At 41.4% G+C, this 13,356-nt stretch overlaps 1 protein-coding gene across 15 annotated transcripts in view; it reads right to left on the bottom strand.

Moving 5' to 3' along the window:
- RYR2 (ryanodine receptor 2) overlaps positions 1 to 13,356 on the bottom strand; it is a 441,080-nt gene that overhangs the window by 398,418 nt on the left and 29,306 nt on the right. Inside the window, exon 1 of one of the 15 annotated variants that reach the window (XM_074863221.1) lies at positions 1,882 to 1,900. The exons of the other annotated variants lie outside the window; for them this stretch is intronic. The gene's annotated coding sequence lies outside the window, so the exon portion shown is untranslated. Of the gene's footprint in view, positions 1 to 1,881; positions 1,901 to 13,356 lie in introns of those variants that run through there. 15 annotated transcript variants of the gene reach the window in all.

Genomic DNA, 13,356 nt, shown 5'->3' with positions numbered 1-13,356 from the left:
GTCTTTGCCTCTATCAAAAGCTGTATTCTCATCTTGGAGTCCCTTGAAATAGTTTATTATAACAAAAGAAGAAACCCAAAAATTAAACATTTCAAAATGAGATGCTGACATTTTCCAGCTTGGGGGAAAAGGTACCTTGTCCCTACCCCCTGCTCCCAATCCCAGCAAACATTAATCAGAAAACACCAGTCTCAGATTACAGCCCTGGCTGACTTAAATATTTTAATCATCACCAAGCTTACATACGGAAAACCCTGCATTCTGCTTCAAGCTTGTCTACCCATAATTTAACCTGCTCAGTGTCATTCCCAGAAGTGATAAGATTATTTTACTGCACAAAAGCAGTGTTGCATGAAGACATTTAGTGTTGTCTTGTCCCTGACTGCTATTATCTTTATTGAAACCCGATATAAAGAAGAGAATGAATTCTGAAAATAATCCATAAATAATTTTATGATGGGATTTGAAAAAGCAGCATATTACTGAAAGGAGATAATGGCCAGAGAGTGACTTTATGCTATTATTTCAGACCTAAGGCTGGATGAAGTAATGCATCACTGAAAATATAACTGCATCCACAGTAGTTTTCTAGGCTTTTATGTGACTTCAGGAGCTAATAGAAATTAACTGTTTTATCTCTATAATGCCATTTGAACAGATGCAAACTGCAGAAACAAAAGTTTGCAGATCCAGTTGGTTAATAGCTTTATTGTATTAAGAAAAAGGAGAGCTCTCATTAGCCTGCTATTGTTTTCTGTTCTGAAAGAAACGAGCAGTATAATTTGGATGTAATCACACTGGAATCACTTCAGCATTTCTCTTCTCATTTTTTATCCCTATTGTACATCAGTCATTAGGGGTGTAAATCCATTAACATTTGCCTTTTGCAAATCAGCAAACAGCTTTCCCTCAGAATAGAGTTGTCTTTTAGTCTCTGCAAAGATGTTCTTTCAGTCTCTGCAAAGATGCTATTACAATGAGATTTTTAAGGGGAAAACACTACTTTCTTGATACCTCAATCTGAGAAAGCACTGAAGCATAGCCTGGCTTCAAGCATGTACCTTAAATGTACCGGGCCTTGAGTAAGATTCTAAGTGTTTTTGTGAATCAAGAACCAAGGTTCGTAAAGAAAGCATCAGTTTAAAAAAAACAGATTTGAATGACAGTAGCTATATTCCCACGAACTTAAAGGTAACCCTGAAAAGTTCCTGCAAGTTTATATTTTATATAAAATTTATGCTTTATTCAGCCTCTCATTCTCAAGTAAAGATTTGCTACAGAATTTCCCAGTTTCCATAACCATCTCTCAAAATAGAGAAATCTTTGCATCTCTACCACATATAATTATTATACATGCATGTGGTCTCTTCATGCACTTATACAAAGTGTACATCCTAAAACCACCAAAGAAAAAATATCAGCAATATCTCACATTAGATATGGCCATTATAAATGCAGTTCATGTCATCAAAATAATATGCTGATTTTATTTGAGATATGCTATAGCACCTGAAACCTTCACACTAAAAATTAAGAGCAAAGGTTGACTTTTTTCCTACTGTCATTAGTGTGACATTTCTCCATTTTTATAAGTAAGTTTGCATGCACTATTGTTTGACAGCCCTACCATCCTTCCCCTCAGATCAACAGACAGGGTGGGAGCTCCAGTTAGCATACATCTAGAACAGTAGCTTTTATATGCATTTAAAAAAAGGTATATATAGAGATAGATAGATAGATAGATAGATAGATAGATAGATAGATAGATAGATAGATAGATAGATAGACAGACAGACACACACACACACACACACACATTTTGCTGGTTTTGGCAAGATGGATTTTATTCAACCTTCTTATATTTATTCTTTTTGTTCCTACCTCTTCATCTCCTTATTATTTTTACTGTTTCTGCTTACATCTTTGTCCTCCACATCATCTTTATTTGTTTTTCTTTCCAAAAGTTGCTTTGGCTCTTCCCTGCTCCTTTCGCACAGTTCTCTCTTCATTCCTTTTGCCCTCTCCTATCTCTTAGCGCTATTATTACTCTCTAATCTATGTCTCATTCCCTTTCCTGCACCAGCACCCATCTGCTTTCTTGGTCAGTATATTTCTATCCTTTCCATTTCTTTCAACCCTGTACAAAACTCTCAGTGCATAAACGGAACTGTGGATTCTTCTTCCACACTTTTCCCCCATTGTCTCAGTTGGCTGTTATATGCAATATGTAAACATTCAAGAGTTTCAAGTGGCCTTTAAGTTCTTAGTGTTTCCCATTGTTCCCAAAATCTAGGTCATGCATGCTTGTATTTTCTTCTCTGCATATAACAGTGGTAGTTAAAAATCTCATCCACAGGTTAACTGCATCCCTTATAAGAAGGCTAACATTGTCAAATCCATTATAACAAGGAATATTACCCTTCAGAATTTTCCCCAATAATAAATTATATTAGTTGGCCATAAGGCCTAGAAAATTAACTATGGAAAGGAAAAGGTATCATATGACAATGGTAATCCTTTCCACTTTCCACAGCATTATCAGTGAAGACTCCTGACAAACCCATGTATCAGAGATAACATAGAAACATGGTAAGATTAGCCCCAAACCAGTTATGCAATCAAAACACAAACTCAGCTGTATTTCCTAATTTATCATATAAATACTTTGAGAAATCACCAGATGGCTGGAGGAAAACTTACTCATATTTCTACATCAAAACCAAAATAATGGTAAGTAAAATCATTTCAGAGGGCCACAGATACCAGTTACATCAGCTTTCTCACTCTGAAACAATTTTCAAAGTTTGTTACATTTTGACAAAATATTTATTCCTAAGTAAAGAGGTAATTCTTTCTACTGTGACAATCTCAGAATTATTTTAAACAAACAATAAACATTCAATATCCAGTTTATTGTTTTAAGTTTGTGACCATTTTTGGATGCAATGCTAAGGAATGTTATGCAAGTGTCTTTGTTTCTGATTAAATCTCTTAAAAAATGATAAATCCAAACCAAGTGTATTTAGTTGAAATTAGTATCCACGGAACACCAAAGTTCAGTAACAATGTGAGGGCTGTCTCATTGTCCCAGTGGTCTGTTCATCTGCTTTATCATTCTAAACCTGGAAATACAGTATTGTCTAGGAAAAACATACCAGAATAACAATTTCCTACATGTTTGAAAAATTTCTGATAGGGATGGTGTCTGAATTGATATTAATCTTAACCATGCAATATATAGGATAGAATTCAAGTTCTGGTTTAATGAGAAAAATCACACAATTACATACTTTTTTACAACTCTGGCAGCACAGAAAACAGGTGAAGCAGAAGCTATCTGAAAATTCTGCCCAGAAAAATAACACCAGCTTGTTTAAGTACCTATTCCCACAAGACGTCCTGCAGATCTTTCCACTGCTAGCAGCAGCAGCAGCTTTTCTCCTTCAGTCCTCTCTTGCAGCCTGGGTAGCCAAGCTGGACTAAAACCCAGGACAGAAGGGGGGAATAAATAAAGGACTTGCTGCTCTTAACAGGAGGATGAGTTAGTGTTCACAGTGCTAAAGAACACATGGAAAGTATAGAATCTACTTCTCTCCATAAAACACTATCATACATCACAGGAAAGGAGTTTTGCTTTTACAATTTCTCCAGGGTAGACCAGAAACTAAGACTGAGCAAGTAAAATAACACTTAATTCAAAAGCTACTCAATTTGGAGGTGTTTTCTCCCATTATTTCTTGAACAAAGAAATGTACCTCAGGTGTCAATCTCAAGTCATTTCACTACTCTTAACTCCAGCTCACTCTGTGGTAAACTGTAACTTTTCCTTAGTTCTGCTTTATCATTATTATTATTATTATTTCATCCCTACCTTTAATAACTTTAATCAATTTTACCCTATCTAAAATGTGAATTGCATGCTCTAAAGACTAGTTGGGTTTTTCTTCTTTGAAATGAATCACCTAGCACAAAGGGGCCCGCATCTTCCACTGAGGTTCCCAGCAGTTACCATATTAGAGACAGTAATTCTCTCCACATTCCAGATGGCAAGTGTCCCAATGACAGCCAGAGTCCTTTTAACCAGCACACTAGGGTGAATATAATGACACTCTTGGGAAGAGTTTCCTGTAAAATGTTGAGAAGTTGGCAGATGGGACAGAAGATTTTTAAGACTAACTTTCTGACATGAGTCAATTTGGAAGAATTATAGCTGCTATGAAAGCAAGCTCTCTGGAAGCAGAGAATTTCTAGACCTCTTCTAAGAGACAGTCGAAGTAGTCAGGAGTCTGTGTAAAAAAATTAATTGAATCTATACCTTCTCCTACATAGCCCTGGCTTTTTTTTTCTCCCCTCCCCTGATACTGTTGTAGGGTAAATAGAACAACAGTTTTTCAATTTGAGAGTTTGTTTTTACACACCTAGGAGGAAGACCTAAGGTAACTGTATAGAAAGAATGCCTCTAAGACTTACTGTTTAACGTATCAATCTGTCATTCAGCATAAATGTTGCTACAGTATAAAACAATACTTGACTGCACTAGAATATTGGGAATAGAAAACAGAAACTATTCTTAAAAAAACCTATTTCTCAGGCAGTCACCTAGAAGAGAAGAAATTACATCATGGATCCAAGAGGTAAAGCCTTCAATTCCATCTCACTTATTCAGCTTTCCCTTACACAAGCCTGGACCACATGTTCCTGAAGATAAAGATGATAAGCACTGTTAGAAGAGACAATGCAGAGGGGCCCTATCCAAAGGCTTGAAGAGTTCACCTAATGTTTCTATTTTTCCACACCTAAAATGTCACTTGGCACATATTACTGATTTGCATCCATCTCTAGTGGTCTGTTGCTCCATACACCAACAACTGTATTATACTCTTCTATATCCTTTACATAGTTTTAAATCCCAGTGTGTGTTAGAAATAAAATTGATCATTTTCTTTATGTATGTTAGTAATGCCAGATACTAACAAAAGTTTTGAAATGTTCATTTTATTAATCCATTATACCACTTCTTAGAAAACATTAGAACAAAGTCTGCTTCTGAAAATGGCAGAGTTTGCATATTTATTTGCAGCAAATGTATAACTCACTTTAGGTAGTACAAAACTCACCACAATTTAAAAATGCAAAAAAGTTTATCTTCTCTAACACAGCATAGGTATAACCTATTGGGACTTTTTGCTTTCTGTGAGGGCTATAAACCTAACTGCTGGATGCATACCTGACAATATTTGAAAACACTGGACAAGTTACTCCATGATTTTCTAGTACAGGGAATGTGAAATACAAGGCACACTTTCCTGACCAGATGTAAGAAAGTATAGCTACTTGTGTAAAAAGAGATACAAATCTCGACTCTCTGTTATCTTGCACCCTATATTATGTAACTTACACTTGTGCAAAATAAGCCGAAATGCTACACTACACTTACTTTCTGTATGTGCTGAGGTGAAAGGGAGAGGAAGAAATAACGTTCACATTGCCAAATGTACATGGAAATGCAATTCCAGTAAGTTTCTTCATTTCTCAAAGTTAAATTGAGCTACTGTACACTTTATATTTTAGCCACTGTAAAGAAGATGTGAAACCTACCTTCAGTTGAACACACAAGTTAAAAAGGCATGAAGAAAAAGACCGCAGATAAAACAGCAAGAAGGAAAGCAGCAGACCAATGCATTAGCACTGAATTAACTGAAGGAAAAGAGAAAGGCCAAACAGCTTCTGATGTTTTTCAGGAAACTCAGAGAGCTAAGCTGTGCATTATAGCTGTAATTGCTCCAATGGACCCCTCTACATGTGTACAATTACCATAAAATTAGTTAATTAATGAAGCCTTGTAACAGTGCACAGATGAAAGATGTTCAATAGTTTCTTTCACCTCTGTTCAGTTCATGTCCCAATATCTTGTCATCTTTATTGTACACCACTTCATTCCATCCACCAGCAGCGTTCATTGCTGCCAGGTGCTCAGTCTCTACAGGGCACAGCATTCCAGCACCTTGCAGCTTCACAGGCATTAAAGAATCCCATGCAGAAGTCCTCCAACATAAAATGCCATCACCTTCATTTACAAACAGGGAAAAGTACTCAAGACCAACTGAAGGTAAAAAGGACCAACTAATTTTGAGTGCCCAACACACACTGTCTGGGAGCAGCGCTTCTGCAATACTTACAATTAAATAACAGTTTACATGTTCAAAACACATCCGATACTGGATTCTGTTGCATCTGTGAGTACTCAGCACTTCTCCAAATCAGGTCCAGGTATTTCACATCAGACAGTCAAGAAAACACAACCATCTATGAAAAAGCTGGTGCAAAGTTGTTCAGTGTTACACAGAGGTGGTGGAAGAGTGGCAACTGCAGACACCAAGGCCTAAGGGTGCACGGTTTTGAAATTCCCACTATCCATGCCAGCCCTCCAATCACAGTGAACAGTCAAGCACTTGGACATCCTGGAGACAGCTAAGACACAATCGGTACAATCTGATTTTTAAAAGCAACAAATAAAACCTAAAATTCCAAGTCCAAAAATTTTAGTCCAAAATTTTGTTTTTAATAAAAAGGCTAGCAATAAATTTAATTTACCAAGCAGCCTATGAGTTGGTCTCATGGCAAAGCAAATTCTTGGATTTTGCTTATATAAGTAATTTTCTTTTATTTTTTTGAGAATATGTAAGTGTAGCTTCTGCTGCCAGGGGTGTGAAGCTTAAGTTATAAATCTACTATGCCTTTTCATTTTGGTTATATGGGAAAGAAAGAAAAAAAAAATCATTTACAAATTTATTTACACACACTCGGTTTTTAAAATTATCTGAATTATAGATCAATCTATTCTAACACTGACAGAAGGACTTAAAAGACAAATTATAACAGCTCACAGGGAAGCTTCATAGGCATGCAGACAGAAAGCGAAGTTTACCAGCATCCTTGTTCATACATTCACCAATGGTTTTAAAACTAAACAAAAATCACCATGCATTAATTCTGTGCAGGATGGGAAGACTGAATTTTTCTTATTCACACTGTGGATTTGGGACAGCTGAGGGCTGATAAATAGAAATTTACAACTTTAGAAGAAGAGAGAATAGGCAGAGAGAACTCAAATCAATATTGCTGTTCTTGAATTCTGTGGTGTCTTGGCAAACACAGCATGTTCAAATACTGTAGAGGCCAAGTCCAGACAACATAGCCTACATGTTGGTACTCCTCCCACAGTGGTCACAAACAAGAACAACAATAAACTTTCCAAATAGATTCAGGGTCCGAAATTAAATATTGGAAAATCTTCATTTTCAATTAATCAGCCAGACTTGAAGTCAAACTGAAGACAATTAAAAGTGCTCAACTGAGGGCCTTCAGTCATGGTTGGCCAGGAATTAATAAAGATTTCTTCATTTTATTATTCTTCATTTCTTACAGCCAGGTATTAATAAGACAAACCATAATAAACACTTAACATCTATTTAAACAGATAATGGTTTTCATTACGAAGAGAAGAATGAACCTCTCACCCATGCTAATTTATACAGAGTATTTCAGTTTGAGGCCATAATGACATTGATAGTTTGATACTCTTAAGTGGTTTTCTGACAAATTTGGTAGATCTAAGAATAAGTCAAACATTGAAACTAACTCTGAACAATACCAACCCTTGTTGTGGAATATCTGCATCCGCGGTTCCTGTCATTAGGGGACACAACAGGGGAAAATCCAGTCTCAGAACAGGGTACACTTCAACATCATACCCAACAATAATGCCGGGAACCAAATCAAAGGCAGCTCAAGGTGCACAAACATATGCTTGGAAAGTAATCCTTGTTCTCTGTTTAATATTTATTGACAGAGGGATATAAAACACCATCCTCATTTATGTCAGTACCTGACCTGGCAAACCATAATACAGCTAACTCCAATGAAAAAAAGACTTGAATTCAGAAGGAAAATAGGTTTAGATTTTTTATGAAGCTTGGGTGGGAAGAAACCACATCAAGCACTTCCTTTGAGTACAAGTAAAGTGAAGACAGGGTGGAGTGTCTTTGCGTTAGAATCAGGGGGAAGGCCAACAGGACAGATGTTGTAGTAGGAGTCTACTATAGGCCAACCAACCAGGACAGAGAGGTGGATGAAATATTCTATAGGCACTTAGGAGAAATCTCACGATCACTTGCCCTTGTTCTTGTGGGAGACTTTAACTTTCCAGAAAACTACTCAAAATACAACACAGCAGAGCAGGACCAGTCCCGGAGATTCCTGGAATGTGTGGGAGATAACTTCCTGACGCGGCTGGTAAGTGAACCAACCAGAGAAGGTGCCCTGCTGGACCTCCTCTTTGTGAACAGAGAAGGACTGGTGGATGATGTGGCGGTTGGAGGCCGACTAGGGCACAGTGATCATGAAATAATAGAGTGCTCTATTCTTAGAGAGGCCAGGAGAGGGGGCAGCAGAACTGACATCCTGGACTTCCAAAGAGCTGACTTTGTCTTGTTTAGGCACCTGCTTGACAGGATCCCTTGGAAAATGGTCCTGAAGGGTATAGGGGTCCAGGAAGTCTGGGCACTCTTTAAGAAGGAAGTCTTAATGGCTCAGGAGCAGGCTGTCCCCAGGTGCTGTAAGAAAAAACAGTGCCAGAGAAGACCACCCTGGCTAAACAGGGAGCTTTGGCTGCAACTCAGGGAGAAAAGGAGAGTTTACAGCTTTTGGAAGAAGGGGCTAGCCACTCACAGTGATTACAAAGAGGCTGTGAGGCTATGCAGGGCGGAAATCAGGAGGTCTAAAGCCCAGCTAGAAATTAATCTGGCTTCAGCTGCCAAGGATAACAAGAAATGTTTCTGTAAGTATGTCAACAGCAAAAGAAAGACCAGGGAGAGTATCCATCCCCTGCTAGATGCAGGAGGAAAAATAGTAACGAGTGATGAGGAAAAGGCTGAGGTGCTTAATGCCTTCTTTGCCTCAGTCTTTAATAACAAGACTAGTTGTATTGAGGGAATCCAACCTCCTCAGCCAGAAGACAGAGACTGGGAGAATGACCCCCCCCGCATTCCAGGAGGAGATAGTCAGTGACCTACTGCATCACATAGACACACACAAGTCGATGGGACCGGATGGGATACACCCAAGGGTGCTGAAGGAGCTGGCTGGGGTGCTCGCCAAGCCGCTTTCCATCATTTACCAGCAGTCCTGGATGACCGGGGAGGTCCCGATAGACTGGAAATCTGGGCAATGTGATGCCCATCTATAAGAAGGGTCGGAAGGATGATCCAGGAAATTACAGGCCTGTCAGCTTGACTTCGGTGCCCGGGAAGCTGATGGAGCAGCTCATCCTGAGTACCATCACACAACACATGCGGGACAACCAGATGATCAGGCCCAGTCAGCATGGGTTTATGAAAGGCAGGTCCTGCTTGACAAACCTGATCTCCTTCTATGACAGGGCGACCTGCTTATTGGATGAGGGAAAGGCTGTGGATGTTGTCTACCTTGACTTTAGTAAGGCCTTTGACACCGTTGCCCACAGCATTCTCCTGGCGAAACTGGCTGCTTGTGGCTTGGATGGGCACACGCTTTGCTGGGTAAAAAACTGGCTGGATGGCCGGGCCCAAAGAGTGGTGGTGAATGGAGTTAAATCTGGTTGGCGGCCGGTCACGAGTGGTGTCCCCCGGGGCTCAGTTTTGGGGCCACTCCTGATTAACATCTTTATTGATGACCTAGACGAGGGGATCACATGCACCCTCAGTAAGTTTGCAGACGACACCAAGTTGGGTGGGAGTGTTGATCTGCTCAAGGGTAGGGAGGCTCTGCACAGAGATCTGGACAGGCTGGAGCGATGGGCTAAGGCCGACTGTAGGAGTTTCAATAAGGCCAAATGCCGGGTGCTGCACTTGGGCCACAACAACCCCCAGCAGTGCTACAGGCTTGGGGAGGAGTGGCTGGAGAGCTGCCAGTCAGAGAGGGACCTGGGGGTGTTGATTGACAGCCGGCTGAACAGGAGCCAGCAGTGTGCCCAGGTGGCCAAGAAGGCCAATGGCATCCTGGCCTGTATCAGAAATAGTGTGGCCAGCAGGGACAGGGAAGTGATCTTACCCCTGTACTCGGCACTGGTGAGGCCACACCTCGATTCCTGTGTTCAGTTTTGGGCCCCTCACTACAAAAAGGACATTGAATTACTCGAGCGTGTCCAAAGAAGGGCAACGAAGCTTGTGAAGGGTCTGGAGCACATGTCGTACGAGGAGCGGCTGAGGGAACTGGGGTTGTTTAGTCTGGAGAAGAGGAGGCTGAGGGGAGACCTCATCGCCCTCTACAACTACCTGAAAGGAGGTTGCAGAGAGCTGGGGATGAGTCTCTTTAACCAAGTAATAAGCAACAGGACAAGAGGTAATGGCCTCAAGTTGCACCAGGGAAGGTTTAGACTGGATATTAGGAAGCATTTCTTTACAGAGCGGGTTGTTAAGCGTTGGAATGGGCTGCCCAGGGCAGTGGTGGAGTCCCCATCCCTGGAGGTGTTTAAGAGTCAGGCTGACATAGTGCTGAGGCATATGGTGTAGTTGAGAACTGTCAGTGTTAGGTTAATGGTTGGACTAGATGATCTTCAAGGTCTTTTCCAACATAGATGATTATGTGAAGCATGTCCTTTACTGAAACCCTCTGCAAGCAGTGCTAGACAGCACTGGCTTGTCACTTAAGCAAACAAAGGCTATTTCCAATGAAGAGACACATCTTTGTTTCCTGAGACAGAAGCAGCACTTACCATAGCACATTTAAGTTTAACCTAGAAGCCTCAGTACAACAGTTGTTGACAACACAGGCAGCAGAGATACAAATCACTTCAAGCACGGCAAAGACTTAGCATCCTGAGAAACAGCAAAAGGGTGCTGTGATAATGCTAACATTTTTTAAATCTGAAGTTGTTTATGAATGTATTGGTCGTCTTAAAACATAACTAACAGACTAAGAATTACTCCAATCTCTCTTTTGTAGGGTTTTTCAAAGCGTAAGTCATTGCATTATCGATACTGTCGGTGACTATGATATATTGTTGGCACTCTACTCTCAAGCCCCATTGTGTGTCCTGATTGCACAGGAAAATGAAAGAAATTGAAAAATTACAGTTAAAAAAAGCAGAGTACACCTACAAAGGTGACCACAGAAATGGGCACAGTTTCTGAAAAGATGTGCCTTTACATTTGCTGGAAGTGTGGGAAAAGCAAAACAGCAAAAAATCTGCAAAACACACATTTCATTAACACATGGTGCCCAGAACAAACACAGGACGGGATGGAGATCCAGTGATTTATGTTGCCATGGCACCAAGGAGGAATGCAAGGCAAGGTGGAGGCCACAGTCCCGTTCTTCCACTTTTCTCAAGGAACATTTGACATGACTATGCAGATTTTTCTCTTGTTCTTCCCCTTCTCTCAAGGACTGTTTTGCAGTACTCTGCAGACCTTATCTCTCATTCTTCCTCTTTTCCCACAATCTTTATTAATGATCTAGATGAGGGTATCGAGTGCACCCTCAGTAAGTTTGCAGATGACACCAAGTTGGGTGGGAATGTTGATCTGCTCGAGGGTAGGGAGGCTCTGCAGAGAGATCTGGACAGGCTGGAGCGATGGGTTAAGGCCAACTGTAGGAGTTTCAATAAGGCCAAATGCCGGGTGCTGCACTTCAGCCACAACAACCCCCAGCAGCGCTACAGGCTTGGGGAGGAGTGGCTGGAGAGCTGCCAGTCAGAGAGGGACCTGGGGGTGTTGATTGACAGCCGGCTGAACAGGAGCCAGCAGTGTGCCCAGGTGGCCAAGAAGGCCAATGGCATCCTGGCTTGTATCAGAAATAGCATGGCCAGCAGGGACAGGGAAGTGATCTTACCCCTGTACTCGGCACTGGTGAGGCCGCACCTCGATTCCTGTGTTCAGTTTTGGGCCCCTCACTACAAAAAGGACATTGAATTACTCGAGCGTATCCAGAGAAGGGCAACGAAGCTGGTGAAGGGTCTGGAGCACATGTCGTACGAGGAGCGGCTGAGGGAACTGGGGTTGTTTAGTCTGGAGAAGAGGAGGCTGAGGGGAGACCTCATCGCCTTCTACAACTACCTGAAAGGACGTTGCAGAGAACTGGGGATGAGTCTCTTTAACCAAGTAATAAGCAACAGGACAAGAGGTAATGGCCTCAAGTTGCGCCAGGGAAGGTTTAGACTGGATATTAGGAAGCATTTCTTTACAGAACGGCTTGTTAGGTGTTGGAATGGGCTGCCCAGGGCAGTGGTGGAGTCCCCATCCCTGGAGGTGTTTAAGAGTTGGGTTGACATAGCGCTGAGGGATATGGTATATGGGAACTGTCATTGTTAGGTTAATGGTTGGACTAGATGATCTTCAAGGTCTTTTCCAACCTAGATGGTTCTGTGATTCTGTGAAAAACAGCACACACCTTGCACCAAGGAATGTGCTGTATCGTGACTCAAGAAACAATGGCTTGACCACACTCCCACCCACTCACACACATACATACTAGATAAATACTACCCCAAGATTCTATCTAACTCGGAGGGACGATAATCTGATACCACATTGGAGGGACAGATCGACGGGTTTGTGCTCCTCCCCCCCCGCCCCCAAAAGGGACAGCTTTTGGTAAGGTTTGGGCCCTCGGCCACGCCGAGTGATTACCTGGGAACTAAGTATGGGTGTGGTTGCAATCGTTTTCTTTTGTGTAGTGCTATATAGCCAACCTGCAGTTTGTGCATTTATCATAGGCAATCTCAAAGAATCTGTAGATGTTGCATAAAAATAAACCGTACTATTCATGAACTTGACTGCTTCTCTTTAATGCAACCAGACCTACAGCATACGGGCTGTTCATGCATCCAGGTCAGACCTATTGTTACAGGCCTAATTGGCATACTTATTAAGAGATAAATCCAGCTGCCCCTAGCCCCTCGAATCTCTGAGGACCGGCTAGAACGCAAAGGGATTAATCTCTCACCAAATTAATTCATTACCTTAAATGCAACAACATTATTCACATCCTCCTGGAAACTATGCTAGGGTACATGGAAAATAAGGAGGTGATTGGTGACAGCCAACGTGGCTTCACGCTAAGGGCAAATCATGTCTGACATTTTGGTGGCCTTCTACAATGGCGTTACCACACTGGTCGATAATGGAAGAGCAACTGACGTCATCTACCCGTACTCATGCAAAGCTTTTGACGCTGTCCTGCATGACATCCTTGTCTTTAAACTGGAAACATGGATTTGATGGATGGACCTTCTTTACTGTGAGGGTGGTGAGGCACTGGAAACTGTTGCCCAAAGATGTTATGGCTGCCCCCTCCCTGGAAGTATTCAAGGCCAGG

The sequence above is a fragment of the Strix uralensis genome, chromosome 3, assembly GCF_047716275.1.
Source record: "Strix uralensis isolate ZFMK-TIS-50842 chromosome 3, bStrUra1, whole genome shotgun sequence".
NCBI lineage: Eukaryota > Metazoa > Chordata > Aves > Strigiformes > Strigidae > Strix > Strix uralensis.
This window is presented reverse-complemented; position numbering and strand designations above follow the sequence as displayed.